Source organism: Coturnix japonica, chromosome 2 (genome assembly GCF_001577835.2).
Source record: "Coturnix japonica isolate 7356 chromosome 2, Coturnix japonica 2.1, whole genome shotgun sequence".
In the NCBI taxonomy this organism is placed as follows: Eukaryota; Metazoa; Chordata; class Aves; order Galliformes; family Phasianidae; genus Coturnix; species Coturnix japonica.
In genome coordinates, this window is record NC_029517.1 from 16774128 (window position 1) to 16787705 (window position 13578).

The 13578-nt window shown below is 36.6% G+C and overlaps 1 long non-coding RNA gene across 1 annotated transcript in view; it reads right to left on the reverse strand.

Moving 5' to 3' along the window:
• LOC107308996 overlaps positions 1 to 13578 on the reverse strand; it is a 50038-nt gene that overhangs the window by 19538 nt on the left and 16922 nt on the right. The gene's annotated exons all lie outside the window — the stretch shown is intronic.

Genomic DNA, 13578 nt, shown 5'->3' on the forward strand with positions numbered 1-13578 from the left:
AGTGGCCAGCTTGAATTACAGTTAATTCTAGAGGTTATGTTCTGTAGATGTTCATAGTCCAAATGGAAGTCTCTTTTCTGTCTGTAAATAAAATTGAGCCTGGTGTATTCAGTACTGGTTGTATACTGGGAAAAGGCCCTGTAAGAACCTTTGAAATGCAAATATTTTCTATACTTGGAGAGAAAATACCACCTTTAGTCACTAAAGTTAAAAGAAAGTAACTGAGCTGAAATTATTTTTTTTTTCACCTGTTCTTCATCACTGTTCTCATGCTTTCTGAGATGAGATGTGACAACAATCCAGAAAAATCTTGCCAAATACTGTATTAGCAGCAGTGTTTAAATTCAGGATGATATAATGCCTAACTATCTTGCCAAATCTATGAGACAAAAACCTGATCTCCACAATGCATTACCATCTTTCTCCCCTGAAGTTTGAGGTTCCTAGAGCATTTCCAGCTAGAAAAATCCCCAAGTGGTCTTCAGCAGCTGTGGAGACTTTTGTTAGCTTTAATCTGTTTTGTTACTAGTTCTACACAGAACCAACAGGAGTTGCAGCACTGCAACTCTGAGATAGCCTCCAATGAGTAGGTGTGAATATTAAACGGGTACCAGTCACATTATACCCCTAAAAATACCTACTCTTGTGCAATAGAGAACACAGAGAAACTGTAACTCCATGTCTGAATATGTCCCAGATTTTCATGCACATATTTATTCAGGAAAAGCAGGGTTAAAATTTCACAAATCAAATGTGGAGCATAGACACTTACCTTCCACTGATATTAGAGCAACTCCATAGGATTACTAGGAATATTTTGGCTCTTTATTTATTTATATTTCACTCTGGAGAATTAAGCCAATGGTTAGGAGCACATTTTTATGTGGACAAGTGAAAACAGATCTTTATTTTTCAAGATCTTGCATTGGATCTCAGCTCAGTCTCTAAACGTGCTTGGAAATCTGAGCAAAGTACATAGACACTAGGTAATTAGAAATCAAAAGGATACGTGACTAACTTAAATAATCCCAAGTTGTGTCGAAGGTTGTGGCACTATTTGTCAATCTAAACTTCTTTTTATCACTTTAAACTAATTGTATAGAGGTAGGACTGAAAAAAGCAGCTCTGTATTCTGAATTCTTTGCTATGAAATAACTGAAAAATGCATTCTGCCCTAATGCACTGAAGTGTATTCTCTACAGAAGTTTGCTTGGTTAAGGTCATTCACTGCTTCCTGCACTAGATAAATAACAGGATCTGAGGTTCCATTTACGATAAGAAAAGGTATTGTGTGAAAAAATGATGCAGTAACACTCCTTTTCAAAATAGCTCTGCTGCAAGACTGCACTTATTCCTGAGCACCTTTTTTCTATGAAAATTACTGGTGAGTGATCTAAGAAAAGATATGATAATGATGAGAACCAAAGAGATTGACTTCCTATGGAAGGTGAAAGAGTCATACGTTTATATGGTGTTTGGCCAAGCGATTAATGACTGCCAGATCTATGATAGCGATCTGCCAATAACTGATGGGTAGAACGCAGAGAAGCGACAAAACTATTTAGGATAGTGGAAATGAAGAAAAGTTTATCTCTTTCAGGATGGGAAAATATTATGTGGGAGATTGTTAGCTCTGTTGAAATAGCTGCTATTAGTATAGTTTTTATTATCCACTCATTTGCAACCAGACTGAGACCGGTGATACATATAATGCAACAGCATGAAAGCTCACTTATAGGGAATGTGGGATAATTTCTGATGTTTTCATGCCTGGAGTGAGCACCAGAGGTGCTGGGGCCATTGGGCCATTGATAGTAGTATTGCCCTGTTTGATTTGAGAAGAAATCTGCTTGCCCAGCCTGACCTCCTGAATGGAGTGACACATTCAGCTCCTGTTGGATGGTCAAACAAGTGGTTTTGGTTTATTTTCTTACCCTGGCTGTGCTGATCAGGAACAAGGCTGTCCAATAGATACTACCTAGACAGCCCTGTCTGCATGGCGTAAACAATTTATTACCATTTGTCTGCTCCTTTCACTACACTTCCACCACTATTTCTCTGTCCCAGTCTTCTAGTCATTAACCTTCACCATATTATTCTATCCCAATGCATTTTCTCCCAGGGTTCTAATTTTAAGACATTCATGCCCCAATTTAACATTGTTTCTATTATCATTAACAAGGTAATCTCGGCCTTATGTGGTGTTATTTATGTGATTACACAGGCACTGTTGGCCTTGCAAGCTTTTGCTAATACAGAGGTCCCCAGCTCCCCCCTTACTTCAAGTGAAGTTTGGATGTTACTCATATAACTGCCTCTTAGCCACCCAAAAGGTTGTTTAAATTCAGACCACTCCAGAGAGATTTCTGTAAATTTTTTCAGCATCTGTCACATCCAAGGATTTATCATGTTGAGTTCATTAAGTTAGTTTTCACATCCTGTCCAGCTTAGCCTTGCTGAGGCCCAGTCCTGGCATCTTCCTGCAGCCAACTGGAGATGTTCTTCTGTTTTTCATGTAATTTCTTTTTTCCACTTGGATACTTCCCTCATTCCAAATTATGTTTCCTTTCCTATTTTCACTTTCCTTCCATTCTGAAAAAAACATCACTCCATAAATAACAATAAGTAAAACCTTTAAGTCAGTAATATGGTCTTAACCTATGTCTGGCTGTAACTGCTGGAACAGTGTGAGTCACAGATCTGGAGAACCCTGCATGAACTGTGATGGGTACCCTGCATGTTGCTCATCAGGTTTCCTCAGATAGATGCTTCTAACACTCTTAAAACCTGAGCTAAGACTTGATTCCTTGCCACTGGAATGCTGGGCCTGCACTCAGTTGTAACTTTTCACTCCATACACATCACATATTTTAAAAAGTAATCCACTTTTCGGGAGAAGCATCTCCCAGCTTTTTGTTGAAGTGCTTGCACATATCATTCATTTCCCTTGTAAAACTGTCTATTTTGTATATTTTTTATTAATGTTGCAAAATGTCTTTTAAATTTTAGAAGTTTGTTATATAAAATAAACACAAGAACAGGCTCCTATTAAAATAGGAATTATTACATATGCACATGCGTGTGCCTGTTTTTGTGCATGTGCAGGTTCTCATGCCCTTTTCCATTCAAGAAATACAAAACTCTACCTTTGGGACTATGTAGCCAACTGAGCAGATAGAAGATGGATTGTACTTTTACTAAGATATCAGATATCAGCCAGTTGGGTGTGTTCAACACACACTGTAAGCTAAGGACATATTTTTCACTTCATTGCAGAACTCAATTTTGAATAGGCTTTTTTACAATAGAGCTGACTTCCAATTTACGCAGTACTGATGTATTATCCTTATGATAAGATTCCAGTGAACTAGAAATAACTGTTATTACATTTCTGCTTTTCATCTCCTACATTATCTCCAATTCTTATCACTGCTGATAATAGCTGTTAAATATTTTCTGTATTTTCAGTGTGATAAAGATTTCTCCCTTTCTTTGCTCTTGCCTCTTCTGGTCTTCTCACACATATTTCAATAATTGTAATGTTTGAAAAATGTAATTTTTTTTTTAATTTCTTGTTTTCTACATCTTTGTGTCTTGTGCAGATAAAATTTATCTCTTGCTGCGTGTTACTGCCAGCTTTCTAATGTAGTAATTTATACTCATCTCCAGACAGTTAAATGCATCAACAGAAAAGTGATTTACAGCTAATGAGGGCAGGTCACATATTTTATTGTCAGGATTAATACTTTTCCTATCATCTGTCTGTGCCTTAACATATCTTATGCAAATTACTTGCTTTACTCAGTTATAGTTGAAGTTTCAGGCTCTTTTTCTACTACTTCCTTTGTCAGGCCACTTATAGTTATCCATTTTATTAAAAAATATTTTATAAAATATACTTTATCCATTTTTTTCTCCCATCTCTTTGTGCTTGGTTATTTCTTCCTGTTTAATGGCTTGTTGTCAGAAGTAGTGTATTCCTCACATAATTTTAGTTTTGATCTAATAAGTCCATCTTGCATAGTCTTCTTTCTTTACTTGTATTTTTTGACATCCTTCACAGATGTCATCTTTTCTTCTGGATACTTCCTGCCAACATAAAGTCATTTGAGGCCAGAGTTCACAGATTGCTAACTTCTTCCTGCTTCTCCTGTCAAATGCCATTAAATACACTTTCATCAAGTCATTAATTCCAGACATACAATATTACTGGGTGACAAGTAGCAGCTTCTTAAGTCATCTTGAGCTTTACTCAAATTTACTGAATTCTCTTTATCTTTGCTTCGTTATTGCAAATCTCTTCTCTTGAACTACCTAAAGCTGCCTACATCTGCACTGTCTGACTGCCCATGCCTCTTTCCTTTGACATTTTTGCATGTTCTCTTAGTAATGCAAGTACTGTTAAACCTAAATACCAGCTCTTGCACTGAAGACAGTTTTCACTGAGAAATTATTGCTAAAGAAAATATGACTGTATTTTCTATTCCCATAAGACACACAAAAATTGTTGTTTTAACTTTCAGCACATTTGCACTTAGCATTTATATATTTGCAACAAAGAAGACTCAAGTAGATGAGGATGAGCAAACTTGGCCTTTTCTAAGCTCTTTTTTTTTTTGTTGTTCTCCCCCCTCCCCTCCCCCTCCCAGCTTCCCCCATTCGTTATATCCATCCAACTCTAATAAACAGCTAACCTTGAAAGATTGCAACATATTTTGGTAAATTCCTGTCTGTGTGATCCTGCAGTATAATTTATCCTAGTGAACTGCTGATCTGCTCATCTGTTTGGCAAAGCTTTCCTTTCCTTGTTATCTTTGTCTGCTTTAAGATTGTTCTTTGCACCCTGAAACTTTGTAATCCCTTTTCTTCTTGAATTCTGTCACTACTTCCAACATTCTCAATTTATAATTTTACTAATAATACAGTAAATGCTGTTTAGTTACATCCAGATCTTAGGGAAACAAAATGCAGACTTTATAAATTAGTTGAAATATTTCACTTTATAGCAATATTTTTAATAGAAAAACTTTATTGACACCATTCAGTAAAATGAGCGTTTTTCTGATTTTTTGCATAAGCTTTTTCAACTGAAGATTTGTGTGCAGAACACTTAACATGATTCTAGAGTCTACAATCTCAGATAATTCTCTCAGTTCTTGAACTTTCTCATATGCAATCTGCAGTTTATTTTGACTAACCACATCATGCTGTTCATACCTTTTTTTTCCTGTCCATTTGTCAAAAAGTCCTTGTTTCCCTTTATTCTTTTAACAAAAGAAATAAAATATATTTTTTCTTCAGTAATTGTTGAATTCTTCTAAACTCTCTGTTGCAGTCATCTACTCAGTTTTCCCTTTTCATTTACAAAGAAATTTTTAGTGGAATCATCATCATTATAAACAATGTTAGCACCAAAGTGGAAGATTATTCTCAGTGTAATCTGTTATAATATATTGACATTAAATATGTCTTTCTTCAGAAAAACTTTAAATTTGACTTTGAGATGAAAGCTCAGTGGTAATGAAACCATAAGTCAATATTTTATTAACAATGATAAGGGCTCCTTCAAGTTATGCAGTAAATAACTATATCTACTTATATGTAAAATGCCTCTTTCATTACTAATAAACTCAGTAAATACACATGAAAGGTGATCTTTTTGTTGGTGCTATTTAAAAATAGGCACACAAAAGTAAGGGTTTTTTTTTTAAATTTAAGTAATGGCATAGGAAAGCTTTTCAGGCTTGGCACACAGGAACACTTCTCTGATAGCCTTGCACCTGCCAAAGAGAAGGCCAAATTGCCATCCTACTGTGGTGAGTACACAAAAGTACTGCATGACCTGCTAGCATGGCTGACTGCCTTTGCTTACCTAGGCAAGAAGCCTTAGTTAAAATTACACTCTGTTGTGCTGTTGCATTTTCTGACCAAGCTTCTCAGCCTCTACAGCCAAATCTCAGAGCTGGACAGGGCCCCACATTAGCTTTCCATGTCTGTGTTGCAAAATAATACCTCTGGTGGCAAGGAAAGGAATCATAATTTTGGCAGCTACATAAGAGCACGTGATGCTTGGCACTTTGAGATGTGATGAGGAACACATAATTGAACCCAAAACCACTTAGTAATGTAACAACTGGCTCACAGTTTGCTGACTGCTGTTAATTATTGAACAATCCCAACTTGTCTGACCAAAAACCTACCCTATGTCTCCTCAACAGCTTGCTGTAGATGACTAATAGCAACTGCTTTTGAAAGAGGTCCAGGAATGTCTTTGTACTGCCTTTGCTTTTCCACAACTCTAGCCAAGCTTATATGTACCAAGAACCCTGAAACTCTGAGCCAAAACCTCTCTCTCGGTACTTCTTCCATAAACTAGTTCTCTGTTAGATTTGAAATACAGCTGATGCTGAAATATGCAAAACAGAAGCTTGAACAGAAGGATTCTTTGATTAGAAATTAAATATGGCTTCTTAATTATCAGTATTAGGGCAAATAACATAAGTATCAAGGGAAAAATACAAAGTGTAAACCTATTTGACAAACAACATGAAGTAATAGTCTTTAAATTCAGATGTAAGTAACAAAAAGGTGTTTTGTCCATAATGTATTGATTCCTGTAACTCTCTAAGTATCTGTAGGCACTTAAGAAACAGAGTAGATACTATTCTCTGACCTGAATTTTTAGAAATGACACAGTTGTATGTAGGTTTTCTTCTTCAAAGATTTTTTCCTTTGAAATATGCAGTTAGTTTTGGCAATTAAAAAAATGTCAGCTGTATAAAATCAGATAGAGCTGGAACAGAAGCCACAGCAAAAGTTCATTTTCTAAATGGGTATATGTTCATAAAAGCAGAGAAGGATTTCTCCTTGACAAGCAGTGCCCGGATATATGACTATTCTAATTTCTCAGGTGATGTTTGAGTAGTCTTTATTTACAATAAGCAGAAAACAAAAAACTGTGCTTTAATCCACATTTTACACCAATCTCTTCTCTTCTTCTTGATTCCACATCAGACAATGTTTCATCAGCTCAGCTCCCATGGAGGAATCCAGAACTGTGGATTGGTTGTTTCGTACAGTTTAGAAGAAGAATTAGAGATGCTGAGAGAGAATGAAAATGTCCAATGCATCAATCCATCTAGTGCAAGTCAATGGCAATTGCTGAGGATGAGGAGTTTTCAGGTTTTTGTTTTTTCCCCTAGGCACTTTCAAGACTGTCACTTCAGATATGGACATACAGACTCAGATCTCCTTGTGCAAATAGTCTCAAAGATTCCTGCCAAGAATTGAGTAGTGTTCATTCTTTTTCTTTACAAAAGAAGGATGGTTCCAACACCCATTTTCTGTATTAAAATATAACAGTTCAGGGTATTTTGATAATAAAAGAAAATTCAGTGCAGTCAGCATAATGCAAGATCTTTGTATGGCAACTTGAACAACCACTAAAATCTACCGATTACAGTCAAGATTATCTGTATTTATCCTATAGATGTGTAGCTGTTTTACATCTGTATTAAAATTGTCATTATATTAGTGAGAAAGCTGGAATAAAATTTGCCATGTAGAACATTTGACTACAATTTTAATGCTTATTGGCATTGTACATTGTTCTTCATATTTATTCGTTAAATAAATTATTGTTAGCACTAGAAATTAATGGATTTTGGTTACTGGTGAGCTGTAACCAGTGTCAGAAAGACTATGAAGAGAAATGTCAAAAAGCTATGCTGTGATTTGTATATAAGAGTTGTGCTTACATCAGCCTTTCCAAGAAGAATATTTCTCTGGTAGAATTCAGACAAGCTACATGGGGTCTTAAAATTGTGTTATGTTTTTATTATTTGAATCACAATGTTTGATTTTTCATTGAGTGCAACCCTTAGACAAATATTAACAGGTACACATAACTGTGAGACAGCTGTAGGGGAAAGGGCCTAAAATTACAGACTGTGAGCTAAACACTTTCCCCTGAGCCGTGTACCTTTTCCCATTCAATTTGTTGCACAGAAAACAAGAATGTAACCTGGAAGCAAGAAGTCTGTACTTTTGCAAGAGGCATTTTGCAAAGTATTTGCTCTTAAACCTCTATATACTCTATTTTGATGACTATGAACACAGATGAAAAACAAGCACACCAAATAAGTTTACTCCTTCTGTAGAAGCACAAAGAGAGACACAAGTCCAAATCAGTTCTGGTTTTATTTTTTCAAAATTCAACTAGTTATGTTGAGGTTTTGAGACATTCAAACCCAAATCTTATTAATTTGTCTTGGTACAATTACCTTCACTATGATAGGTTTGAACAAAGCTGAACAGAATGAAATTTTTGCTAGTTGGTTGCCTTATTGTCTTTCTGTTTTCCTTAGTATCCTCTGTTTTTTGTTTTTGTTTGTTTTTTTTTTTGTATGACAATTTCTACTGGAATCTCAGATTCTCTTCCAGTGTAGCCTTTTAGTCTTACATCCTTCTTCAATTTCCTTCCCTACAAACTTCCTGATCATGCAGCTAAAATAATACTCCTCACAAGTGATGCGCTTGTGTGTTTACTTCTCATGCATTTTATCTATGACTTGTCTTTTCCATCAAGCAATTGTAACAGTCTTCCCCAGACTTTGTTCACTAAGAATGTAGTATGTCTGCTATTGTGTGTACCAAAAAATAATGATAATTTAGCACCGACTGCCAGTGTCTTTTAGACTTTAGGACTTGGAACAGGGAGTTCTGCTTAGTACTGTGGGCACTCAGCCAATATTTATTATTAGTAATACTAGTTGAAGAAAGCATTTCCATTTAGTGTTTCATATACTGATTGGAAAACTGAGGAAAACCAGGTGTGACATTTGTAAACATAAAATTTTATTTTACAGACTTAAGCTCTAAGATGTACAACATTGTTTACAAAAATAAACTATGATGATTTTAAAATAATTCCCGCACTTCTTTTTTTTCTCTTTTCTTCCTGTGTGTCTCCAGCCTCTAATCTTAGTACTCTCTTTGTTTTTATGTCACTGCATACAAACTGGTGCTTCAAAAAGCAGTAATGTTACTGGGAGATGGTTCAGTGACTAAAAGCTGTGTAGTTATCTTACAAAATGAATCTGTAAAATGAACCTGAAATGAACCTGAAAATGAACCTTTTCCAAATACACAATTAAACTGATCTATAGATTAAAGTCTGTGAGCCACTATAGGGGAACAGTTATGTGGTGGCCTGGACTGATGATCGAGCACCAGGTGAGCAGGATGACTGGCTCAAGAAGCACAGATAGAAGCAATTTAACTGTTCTTCCCACATGACTGAAAGGGGTGGACCAATCAATAAGTCTCACCTCTCAGCTGGGAAAGATCATGGAACAGATCCTCCTAGAAGCTATGCTAAGGCACATAGAAGACAGGGAGCTGATATAAGAGAAACAGCATGGCTTCACCAGCAGCAAATCCTGTTTAACCAAAGTAATGGCTTTTTATGATAGTGTCACTGCATGAATGGACAAGGTAAGGGTCACTGATATCATCTATCTTGACTTCAGTAAGACCTTTGACGGAGTACCTCACAACATCCTTCTCTCTGTGTTGGAATGATATGGATTTGATGGTTGGACTCTTTGTTGGATGAATAACTGTCTGCAGGATCGAGTCCAGAGCATGTCCACAAAAGGGCCATGAAAATGATCTATGTAATGGAACACCTCCCCTATGAGGACAGGCTGAGAGAGTTGGAGGTATTCAGTGTAGACGAAAGAAAGCTGCCTTCGTGACCTGATAACAGCCTTTCAGTATCTAAAGTATGTGCTATCTTTCTTCTGTATCTCACATCTGAAAGACTTCATTTAATCAATAAAATGTGCTTACTTTATACTTTTTAAATATTGTCTCTTTTTTTTAAAAACTAGAATACGTATTGGCACAAATAAAAACCAAACAAATTCTTTGGTATACCAATATGTGATGCAACATACGCTGTTTTTGAACAAAATGAAAAAATACGTTTTTTATTGTTGTTTTCAGAAGCTGGCAATTTTAGAGTAGAATGAATCACCTTGTAGAAGTGTCTGTCTTTTGCAACTATTTAGAGTAAATTTGAGTGAAATTAGGTGTTGAGTTTCTGAATGTCTGAAATTGAGTAACATGTATTCCACTGTGTCTAGACAGTCTGTAAATGCAAAGTAAACAAGCCCAAATTCATTTTAGTAACTGGCCAGCGAACAGGGATTTCACTGTTTTTACATTGGCCTGTGATTAAGTGCTAGTGAAACTTGGGATAAGGTACAGATCTTCCGTGCAACACTTCAGCTGTCTCTTGTACAAATATGTTAACTCACTGATTCCTGATATGTTTGTATTGGTTTCATTCAATGTTGGGAATAAAAATGTCTTTATCTGCAGTTTTTCATTCGACACTTAAAAATGAGAAAATATTAAGTTACTTTCTCATTTTTGTTTGCTGCAACCAGTTTGAGTGGGAGAGGTTTGACAGGAAAGGTCTGGGATTTACTGCGTTTAGGTGCAAGAAAGTGGGGCAGATCCGTATTTTTAGATGTTTTTTTGAACTCTGAAGATAAACTAATAAGTTTCTAAGTCTCGTGTGTCCTTATATGTTTTAATGAGCAGGTCATATAAACAATGTCAGTTGCCAGAAAATAAGTGTGCAGAACTTATGATATCTAAACCTAAAAATGAAGATGACTGAGACATCATCCATTAAAGATGGAAGACAGTTAACATACTCAGATAAATGAAATACATAAAAAGTTTAGCCATGTCTGACACTGAAGTCAAGAATGTACGCCCAAACAGAAACTTATGTAAAAAATGTACAAGACAATTGCCTTATAGACTCTAGATGTGTTTCACAGGCTGGATCAGTCCAGGATCTATGGAGGAAAAAAAAACCCAATTACAAACAACACATTTCAAAATGTACAAAAACATTGGACAGAATGTTAATGTGTGTGAAACTAATGAAAGAATAGGTATAACCTTCATCTAAAGTAGCTGACTTGGCTTTTATGTAATCAGAAACAAGGCAACCAGGGTAACTGAGATGCAGACCAGTCCCTAGAAAAGTTATGGAGAAGATTATCCTGTGGAATACTGAAAGGCAATTAAGGCATAGTTAACATGGGTTCATGAAGGCAAAGCCCTGCAGTAGTAATTTTATCTCCTTTTGTGATAATATCGCTCACTTGGAGGATGAAGGGAAAGAGGTGGATGTAATCTTTTCAGTAAGGCCTTTAGTACTATCCCTTGTCTCACCTTTCTGGAGAAGAGGTCAGTTTGTGAGATAAACAGGTACTTACTATGCTGGGTGATGAACTGGCTTGATGGTGAAGCTCAAAGGGCTAGAAAGTAAATGGTGCTACATCAGGTTGGAAGATGATAGCTTACAGCAGTGTTCCAACTGCTCAACGATATGCTTGTCCTTGATGATAGAAATTATCTTCAATGCAAGTAACTTATCTGTTTGAACAGTTAATTCAGGACATGTGAATTGTCCCAGCAGGACTGCAGGCTGCCTTAAAACCACAGCTGGTAACAGCATATAATATTGTTGTTGAAGAACCTGCCATATCTCCACAGTGAACAGAAGTGATGAAGTTTGGAGAAGCCCCTCCTCTTCCTGTGTGTACATTTTATAGGTTACCTTTTTCTGAACCTGACATCTTGGAATTAATAAAACCTTTTCTCACTCAGCCTATCAGTGGGATAAACAAGAGCAGCTAACACTTTTCTTGCATCCTTTTCTCTATTTATCTCTTTTCTTTCTCCCTAAAAGTGGCATCCTATCTCAGGTATGATCCTGACCGTAATCTAGAAGTCAGATGCATCTACAGACTTAGCACTGGCACTTCTGGACCAGCAGGTCTCCTTCCTCAGACAGCAGCAGAGTGGCTGCTGAGCACTGTCTCCAGAGCTCTGGCCTGGGAGCTGAGGGCAGAGCAGTGCCTTGGTAGCTGATTTTAAGTAGCAGTTAGGATTTCAGATGTAAAATTTAGGAGTGAAGGGAAATAAGGAAAGGCAGAAGGGTGGATGAAGGAAGGCTCTGGACATGTCGTTCTAATGAAGAAGGAGATCCAGGGGACTTTATTAGCTTCACTGAAACGTAGAGGATGAGACCCTTTGATGAATGAGCAGCATTCATCCAGGTAAAAAAAAGAAATCAGCAACAAAAAACATGATATTCACTCCTCCAGCTGAAGATTTGGTCTGCAATATACTTTCCATCTCTTCCCTCTTAAAGTTTATTGAATTAAACTCACTTATGTTAGATCCAGTAGAAAGAGCACTACATTTCTACTGCTGCTGCTTAATTTAAGAGAACAAACATAATAGTTTTCTTTTTTTTTTGTGATGTCATGGTCTCAGTGGTGTCCTACTGGAAGTCTGTTCTACAGCCTGATGGTATGAACTTTGGACAATTCCTGTCTGAAACCAGCTGGTACATTTGGCCTTGCTACTGACCTATCTGTTTGAAGTGCATGAATAGTAGCTGAGGCAGAACTCTTGTTTGCAGTGAATTAGCACAGCTCAGAGAGGAATCTCATGCTGTCTTACTGATGCAGCACTGCATACTGATGAGAAAGAAATTTCACCTTTATTATTTTCCTAAAGGTGGCTGTTGTCTTTCTATTACTGTAATTGTTATCATCATCACTGCTGCAAAATAATTCACTGTTTTTTAGGTTTTTGTTTTTTTCTTTTTTAAATTACTGGGATCTTCTACAAAGGTCTATAAGCTTCATTACATTCCCCTTTAGATTATAATGCATATTACTTAAACACCTTTTGATTAGTAACTCCAGTTCCTATCAATTATGTAATTTGGAGTGTTCCATCTTCTCAGGAATGACTTTTTGTTTCATCCATATCGAGCTAATTCTGCCTTAGATGTTCTGGACTCTACCAGTGGATTAGAAAATAAAAACAATGGAAGAGAAGAAATATGCCAAATGATTTTGTGCTTCTCACCAGCAATGAAATTAATGATTTTAATCAAAAGTGCCTTGTGGATGCTGGATGGATAAGGTAAGAGCATTGTTTATTCAGCCTTCACTGGCTTCTTTCAGAACCATCTTCCGCTCCTGGAGAAAGTGTTGTTTTGCTGATGGAAAGAAATAGGTTGCTGTTTACCTTGGCAGGGATTACCTTCTGTTGTGACAAACATACACCCCGAGGTCCAGGAAAGATGATCTCCCTCTTACTGCTCTCCAAAAGTGTGTGGATAATTTAGCTGTCCATAGAACAACAGATCTTCTTTTGGTGCACTCTGATAATACATCTGCAGTCGTGAGCAGTGCTGATGTGGTCTGTTAGTGACAGCTTGAGAATCAAGCTCAGAGCCTTTGCCAATGCTGACAGCCAACTGACAGCTAATGCCTTGCGTGACATCTTTGCCTAGTGACACCTGCATGTGCAAAGAAGCCAGTGACCACTACTTAATTGCTGTAATCGTCAGTTACAATCCCTAAGGAACTTATTCTTTAAAGTGGAATAAACAAACAATAACTAACATATTTTCTGCATAGGAAGTTATGTAAAATTGACTTTTCCCATAGGTATTAATCACTGTCTTTGACA